The sequence below is a fragment of the Lynx canadensis genome, chromosome A2, assembly GCF_007474595.2.
Source record: "Lynx canadensis isolate LIC74 chromosome A2, mLynCan4.pri.v2, whole genome shotgun sequence".
NCBI lineage: Eukaryota > Metazoa > Chordata > Mammalia > Carnivora > Felidae > Lynx > Lynx canadensis.
In genome coordinates, this window is record NC_044304.2 from 161,749,452 (window position 1) to 161,756,611 (window position 7,160).

Below are 7,160 nucleotides of genomic sequence, written 5' to 3' on the forward strand. Positions count from 1 at the left end.
TCTCTCTGCCCCTCCCCCGTTCATGCTCTGTCTCTCTCTGTCCCAAAAATAAATAAAAAACGTTGAAAAAAAAATTAAAAAAAAAAAAAAAGAATACCGAGATGGAGGGGCGCCTGGGTGGCTCAGCCAAGCGTCCGACTCTTCATCTCAGGTCGTGGTCTCATGGATCGTGAGTTCAAGCCTTGCTTGAGATTCTGCCTCCCTCTCTCTTCTCTCTGCCCTTCCCCTGCTCTCTTTGTGTCTCTGTCTCTCTCTCTCTCCCCCCCCCCCCCCCCAGACAAACAAATAATATGGAAGAGGTGGCCGACCTGGAGCAGTGACAGAGGCATAAAGTCACAGCCTGACCTGCATTTTTACTTCAGTTTAGGACAGACGAGAAGAGCGCATGTACGAGGATGTTCGTGGGAACTTGTTTGTGATCGAGGGCCGCACACAGTCTGGGTGTTGGTTGTTGGGAGATGGAAGGAAGAGAGGGCAGGTAGGGTGTGATCTCAGGGGGGTACTGGGTAGCAGGAATGTCGGCTTGGATATGCATGTGGCCACATTGGTGGTTGATCTTAAACATGCAGTGCCGAGTGGGAAAATGTAAGGAACTGGACGAGATCTATGACAATACCATTTATATGAAATGCACGTACACAAAACATTTTGTAAGAACACCTGGAAACCAAAAGAGACACCTTAAAGGCATTACAGTTGCCTATGGGAGCGGTGAGAGGGACGTGGGGATAAAAAGGAATAAATAAATAGATAAAAATAAACGCAGGTCGCTGTAAGGTATGGGACTGGCTTGGTGTAGAAACTGAACATGAAGGGAACGCAGGCGCCATGTTCAGCTGAGGTGTCGGGCTTCGTTATATGTAGGAAAACCTCTGGAGCTACTCCAGTTTCCTTGTATAGGCTCCTGCCCCCAAGCTTTTTTGCATCCTGGATTCCCCTAAATCCCATCCTTGAATATCCTTACCTGCCAGTTGAGTGTCTTAATGTGACCAGTCTTTGGCATTGTGGGGAGAAAAACAAAGGACAGGATAGGATTCTGGTTCTCTGGCAGCGTTTAAGTTTTCCCTGAGGCAGGAGAACAATTTATCAGGCCTTTGGACTACTGTAATAATGGCTGATAATTGCTGAGCCCTCATGTGTGAGGCACTCTTTTAAAAGTGAACTCAGCCCTCACACCAGCCTCTTGGGGGGTACGATCATACCCCGTTTCACATCTCGCATTCTGCGAGATGAAGTGACCGGCGGAGGTTGCTGGCAACCCAGGCCATCTTGCCTCAGAGCCCATACGCTTGACCATGGGTGCTTCTGGTTGACCGTAACCAAGCACCTCGGGTCCAGGCTGGGTTCTGAGTCTTTGTTACCCAAAGCGTGGGTTCTGCACCAGCGGCATCGGCATGGCCGGGGAGCTTTGTAGAAATGCAGACTCAGACCCACCGAAGCCGAGTCTGCAGGTTTTAACAAGATCTCCGGGTCTGTGTCTGCGTCTGTGTCTGCGGTGCCTTCTTGAGTGTGATACAAAATACCAACCTTTTGCCGGCTCTGCTAGGTGCCGGGAGGGAAACGGGAAATGGAGCTGTCGGAAGGACAAGGATGATCAAGTTAGAAAATTTTAAATCGACAATAAGGAAGAATTAAATGCCGAACATTAGTGACTCTCATCTGTCCTGTCTTCTCTCCTTCCTTTCCTACAGATTAGGGTCCCGATTGTTGCCCACCTAAACTGTCCGGTAGCCTAACTGCTCTCCTGCCCTTCACCACATCCTTTATGCTACCAGAGTCATTGTCCTGGCACACGAATTGGAGAAGGGCTTTCCTCCAAGACAAAGAGCCGGCTTTTTAGTATAGAACTTACACTTTGACCGCCTAAAACCTAACCTGCTCCGAGTTTCTTCCCCTCTCACTCTCTAAAGTATCCTTGCTGCTGCCACATTGGGCTGCCTGCCACTTAGTGAATAAGCTGTGCCTTCCATTTTCCAGGAATTCCCTTCTTTGTGAACCAAATACTATTTATTTTTCGCTGCTCAGTTTAAATTTTTTTTTTTAATGTTTATTTTTGAGAAAGAGTGAGACAGCGCGACCAGGGGAGGGCCAAGGAGAGGGAGACACAGAATCCAAAGCAGACTCCAGGCCCCGAGCTGTCAGCACAGAGCCCGATGTGGGGCTGGAACCACGAACTGGGAGAACATGACCTGAGCCGAAGTCGGACGCTCAACCGACTGAGCCACCCAGGCGTCCCTCGCTGCTCAGTTTATAAGCCCCCTTGTGTGAACGCTTCCCTCATGTGTTTCTTTTATTCAACAAATCTGTATCACACCTGTCATCTAGGCACTTTTATTTTTATTTTTTTAAATTTATTATTATTTTTTTTGATGTTTATCTTTGAGACAGAGAGAGAGATGATGTGAGCAGACAAGAGGCAGAGAGAGAGGGAGGCAGAGAATCCGAAGTAGGCTCCAGGCTCCGAGCTGTCAGCACAGAGCCCGACGAACAGCTGGAAGTCAGACGCTCAACCCACGGAGCCACCCAGGCACCCCGAGGCACTTTTAAATACTTGGGATATTTAAGTGTACAAAACAGATCTTTGCCCTAGTCGAGTTTATATTCTATCAAAATCTGTCTCCTCCTTGTGCTGCGTGTTTGCATAACCCTTTCCCAGACTGGTGCAAGATTCCATTCCACCTGAGAGTGTGTCCACTCACAAGTATCTGAGTAGCCTCCGGGTGCAAGGTCTGCAGAGGATGTGGACGGTTAAATCAGACAGAGATCTTGCTCTTGGGGTTTACAGGCTGTTAAGGGAATCTAATACAAGGTAAAATTATATGTCCCAAGTGAGGCTGAAGGTCTGTTAGAATTCAGAGAATTCTTAAGTCGGTTAAGCATCCAATTCTTGGTCTTGGCTCAGGGCTTGATCTCCGGGTTGTGAGTTCATGTCCCGAATTGGGCCCTGCACTGGGTGTGAAGCCTACTTAAAAAACAATTCAGAGAACAATTACATTTAGTTGTGGGGGTTGGGGAAGGCTTTATGAGAGGTGAATTTTTTTTTTAATGTGTGTTTATTTTTGAGAGAGAGAGAGACAAGAGTGCAAGTGGAGAAGGGGCAGAGAGAGAGGGAGACAATCTGAAGGAGGCTCCAGGCTCCACACTATCAGCACAGAACCCAGCGTGGGACTCGAACTCACGAACCACAAGATCATGACCTGAGCCAAAGTCAGACACTTAGCCGACTGAGCCACCCAGGCGCCATAAGACAGGACTTTTGGACTGGACCTTTAAGGATGGGAAGAAGGATGGGGTGCCTGGGTGGCTTAGTTGGTTGAGCATCCAACTCGGTTTCAGCTCAGGTCATGATCTCTCACAGTTCATGAGTTCAAGCCCCGTGTCCGGCTCCACGCTGACAGTGTGGAGCCTGCTTGGAATTCTCTCTCTCTCTCTCTCTCTCTGTGCCCTTCCCCGCTCGCTCTATCAAAATAAGTAAGTAAACTTGAAGCAACATAAGCAAAAGAGACATTATAGGGCATGTACAAAGAAACACCAATTCATAAGATTTGGCTGGAGGGTGGGATGTGAGAAGAGGGATAGTCGGGAATGTGGTTGGAAAGATAGGTTGCAGTCAGCCTCAGGAGTTTGGATTTTATTGAGTTAGTAATGGAGAGCTCAGAGTTTGAGCAAAATGGTGAACTGATTCTAGCTGTGATTTGGGAATATTAATGTAATGAGAGTTACATCATGTGGGGTGGGGTGGGTTTTTTTGTATTCTTTCTTTTTTTGGTTGGGGTAAGGGGATATGTTAGAAGGTTCCTGAGGCCAACAGGAGCCAATGAAGACCTGACGGTACAGCTGCGATGGGAAGAGAGTGACGGACAAGGATATTGGACGAGATCGCTAAGGTAGAGTCAACAGGATGTGATGCGTTTTGAAGACAGGGACCAGACTCTACAGCTCTGAGTACCAGGGCTTTGCACTTACATGCTCACCACGGTTGTTGAACGATTCTGTATAATGGGTATTCCCGGGATAGGGAGCTCAGTATTGTCTACACTAGGCTCCCGGGAGAAGGGGGGGGGGCGTGGTTATACTTCTGGTCTCCCTCTGCTAATACTTCCCTTCCTAATGCTTTATAATTCTGCATGGGCCCATTTCCTAATCTAAATTACAAGCTTGGAAATAGGGTGTGTGTGGAGGGGGGCACAGGAATTCTTTTTCTGAGCTGTGCCTATCCCTTGGCTCATAATGTGCCGATAGGGCACTCGCACTTGAGTATCTTGACCCCAAGCTGAGTGACCCTAGGTGGTGGTGTGGTGGGCCTCAACCTCTGACGATACCACCTTCTGCAGGAGAGGCCTGAGGATACACTGTTTCAGAGTGACCTACACCTTGGCAGAGTCACCCCTGTTCCTCCAGGGTCTGTGCCGCCATTTTGGAAATCCGGTGTTGTCAGCTCACCGACAGGTATTCAGGCCCAGGAGATCTGATCCAAAAAAGAGCAAACTCACCAGAAACATTAATAATTAAGGATGCAGGTAATTGTAACTTCTATTAGAGCTGCACAAGGGGGTTCCTGGGTGGCTCAGTTGGTTAATCAAGAGTCAGACTCTTGATTTCAGCTCAGGTCATGATCTCCTGGTTCATGGGTTTGAGCCCCACATTGGGCTCTATGCTGACAGCACGGAGCCTGCTTGGGATTCTCTCTCTTCCTTTCTCTAAATAAATAAGTAAGTAAATACATACATATATACATACATACATACATACATACATACATACAAAAAAGCTACACCAGGCTGGTCTGCCCAATAAACCACATCGTGGTGTAAAGTTTTTGTGTTTTTTGTTTAATGTATTCATAAAATCCGAGCATGGGAATGGGAGGCAGCTGTGGGAACCTGATAAACAGGGCAGTGGTTCTCACAGTATGATCACCACATCAGTACAATCAGCATCACCGGGGAGCTAGTTAGAAAAACAGATTCTGGGGGCTCGTGGGTGGCTCAGTCGGTTGAGCGGCCGACTTCGGCTCAGGTCATGATCTCGCGGTCCATGAGTTCGAGCCCCGCATCGGGCTCTGTGCAGACCGCTCAGAGCCTGGAGCCTGTTTCAGATTCTGTGTCTCCCTCTCTCACCCTCCCCCATTCATGCTCTGTCTCTCTCTGTCTCAAAAATAAATAAATGCTAAAAAAAAAAAAAAAACAGATTCTGGTCACCCCCACCAGCCTCAGACTTCGACACTCCGAGACAGGTGCCCAGCAGTCTGTGTCTTAACAAGTGCACCAGGGGAACATGATGCACACTGAAGGCTGGCTACCACAGACTTCCAGAAACTTTCTAAGAATCTAAGACGGCTGTCAAAAATTAGAGCATTCTTCCCTGAACAGAGCTTGTTAAATACTAATGTTTTCTTCTTCTCCAACTCATCTTCCAGACTCTTTCTGTTTGCATTGGACATTAATTCTTATTTTATAAGACCACAGCTTACCAGGATTTTATAATCCTTAATACATTTGTCTGACCAACCCCTGATGAGATGCTAAGGATGCTCTTAATGTTTTTCAACACACATTTGCAAATTCTTAGGCTGGGTTATCTCAACAAGGATCTCCACAATGAATGAGGCCATATATTGACTTGATTTTTTTTATTAAAATGACACTTCCTGTAGCACCTGTGTTGCTCAGTCGGTTAAGCGTCTGACTCTTGATTTCGGCTCAGGTCAGGATCTCACAGTTTACCGGTTTGAGCCCCCCATTGGGTTCTGTACTGACAGATGGGAGCCTGGAGCCTGCTTCAGATTCTCTCTCTCTCTCTCTCTCTCCCTCCCTCCCTCCCTCCCTCCGCTGCTTGTGCTCTCTCAAAATAAAGAAACATTAAAAAAAAAAAAAAACACTTCCTAAAAAAATAAAAATAAAATAATGCTTCCTAACCTTGGCTCAAATTCTAGGGGTGCACCTTACTTGGAGAAAGTCAGTTTCTTTATTGTAGGTCAGTTGACCACACTTTTGCTTGGATCAAATATATGGGCAAATAATTTTCTTTCCTCCCTCCAAAAACAGGAAATACTAAAAAAAGAAAGAAAACTGCAGAGTAATTTCTAGTGGGAACTGTTTTCCGACTTGAACAAAAACTAGGATGAATGGGAAATGCAGAAAAGATAGAAAATAAAACTTTAACTGCATAAGCACATTTTACTTTATATTCAGTGGTTAACTAGATGAGGAAAATGGGTCCCAGATTGAGTGGTTTACTCAAGATGTGTCAGGGCCTGAATTAGCGTTCGATTTACTCTTGCTGCACACCCAGTCGGGAGCCAAAGCTACAGAAGATCCCCAGTTGGTGGCTGATGGGCAAGTGAAGACTGGGTGTGGCACAGAAGGCTCCAGAGAGCTCTGCAAAGCGTGCCTGAACTGACGGAGTGTCTGCTGGGGAAGCAGGCCCCAGGGAAGGAGGAGGAGACCCAGGATTCCCCGGGGAGGGGGGGAGGGTGTTGGGGAAGGGAGGGAGAGCTTTTTGCCTTGCTTTTCTTTTCTTTTCTCTTTTCTTTCTTTCTTTAAATGAAATAATTTTTTCCTGAGGGCCTTCTATTTGCTCTGGAAAACTAAACAAGTAGTTATCTGTCCACCCTACCCCACCGCTGGGCAAAACGTGTATACCCAAACTAATAGTCACTTTGGGTCCATTAGAAGTGTTAAAATGGTAAATCTGCATACACTTCAGATTCCCCGCTGAGGACGGCCCTTCCTCCCCCACACAAAGGGAAACTCCCACATTTTCTTAGTGTCCTGAAAGCTTGTTTCGTTAGTAACCTGATCCGATTCTCCCAAGAGGGACGCTGGGGCCCCAGCGTCCTAGAGGGGTTAGGGGTCAGGGCTGGGTCCACCAAGCTGCTCCTGCACGGGGTCCGCGGGTCGCTCCCCCTCCCGCCGAAGCCGGGCTGGAGAGGCCCGCGGCAGGTCCGCCGCCCGCGTCCACTCCCGCGGCCCAGGCCAGGGCGGGCGGCCGCCCTCCCCCGGGTGGGCGCGCGGAAGGCCGCGGGCCGCGGGCGTGCGGTCCTTCGGGCTGCAGGGGGCGCTGTGCGCACCCTCGGGCCCGGCCGCGAGCACAGCTCTTGTTTAAAGGGCCGGCGGGGCACGTGGCTCGGACGCAGCTCGCGGCCGCCCGGCAGGAGC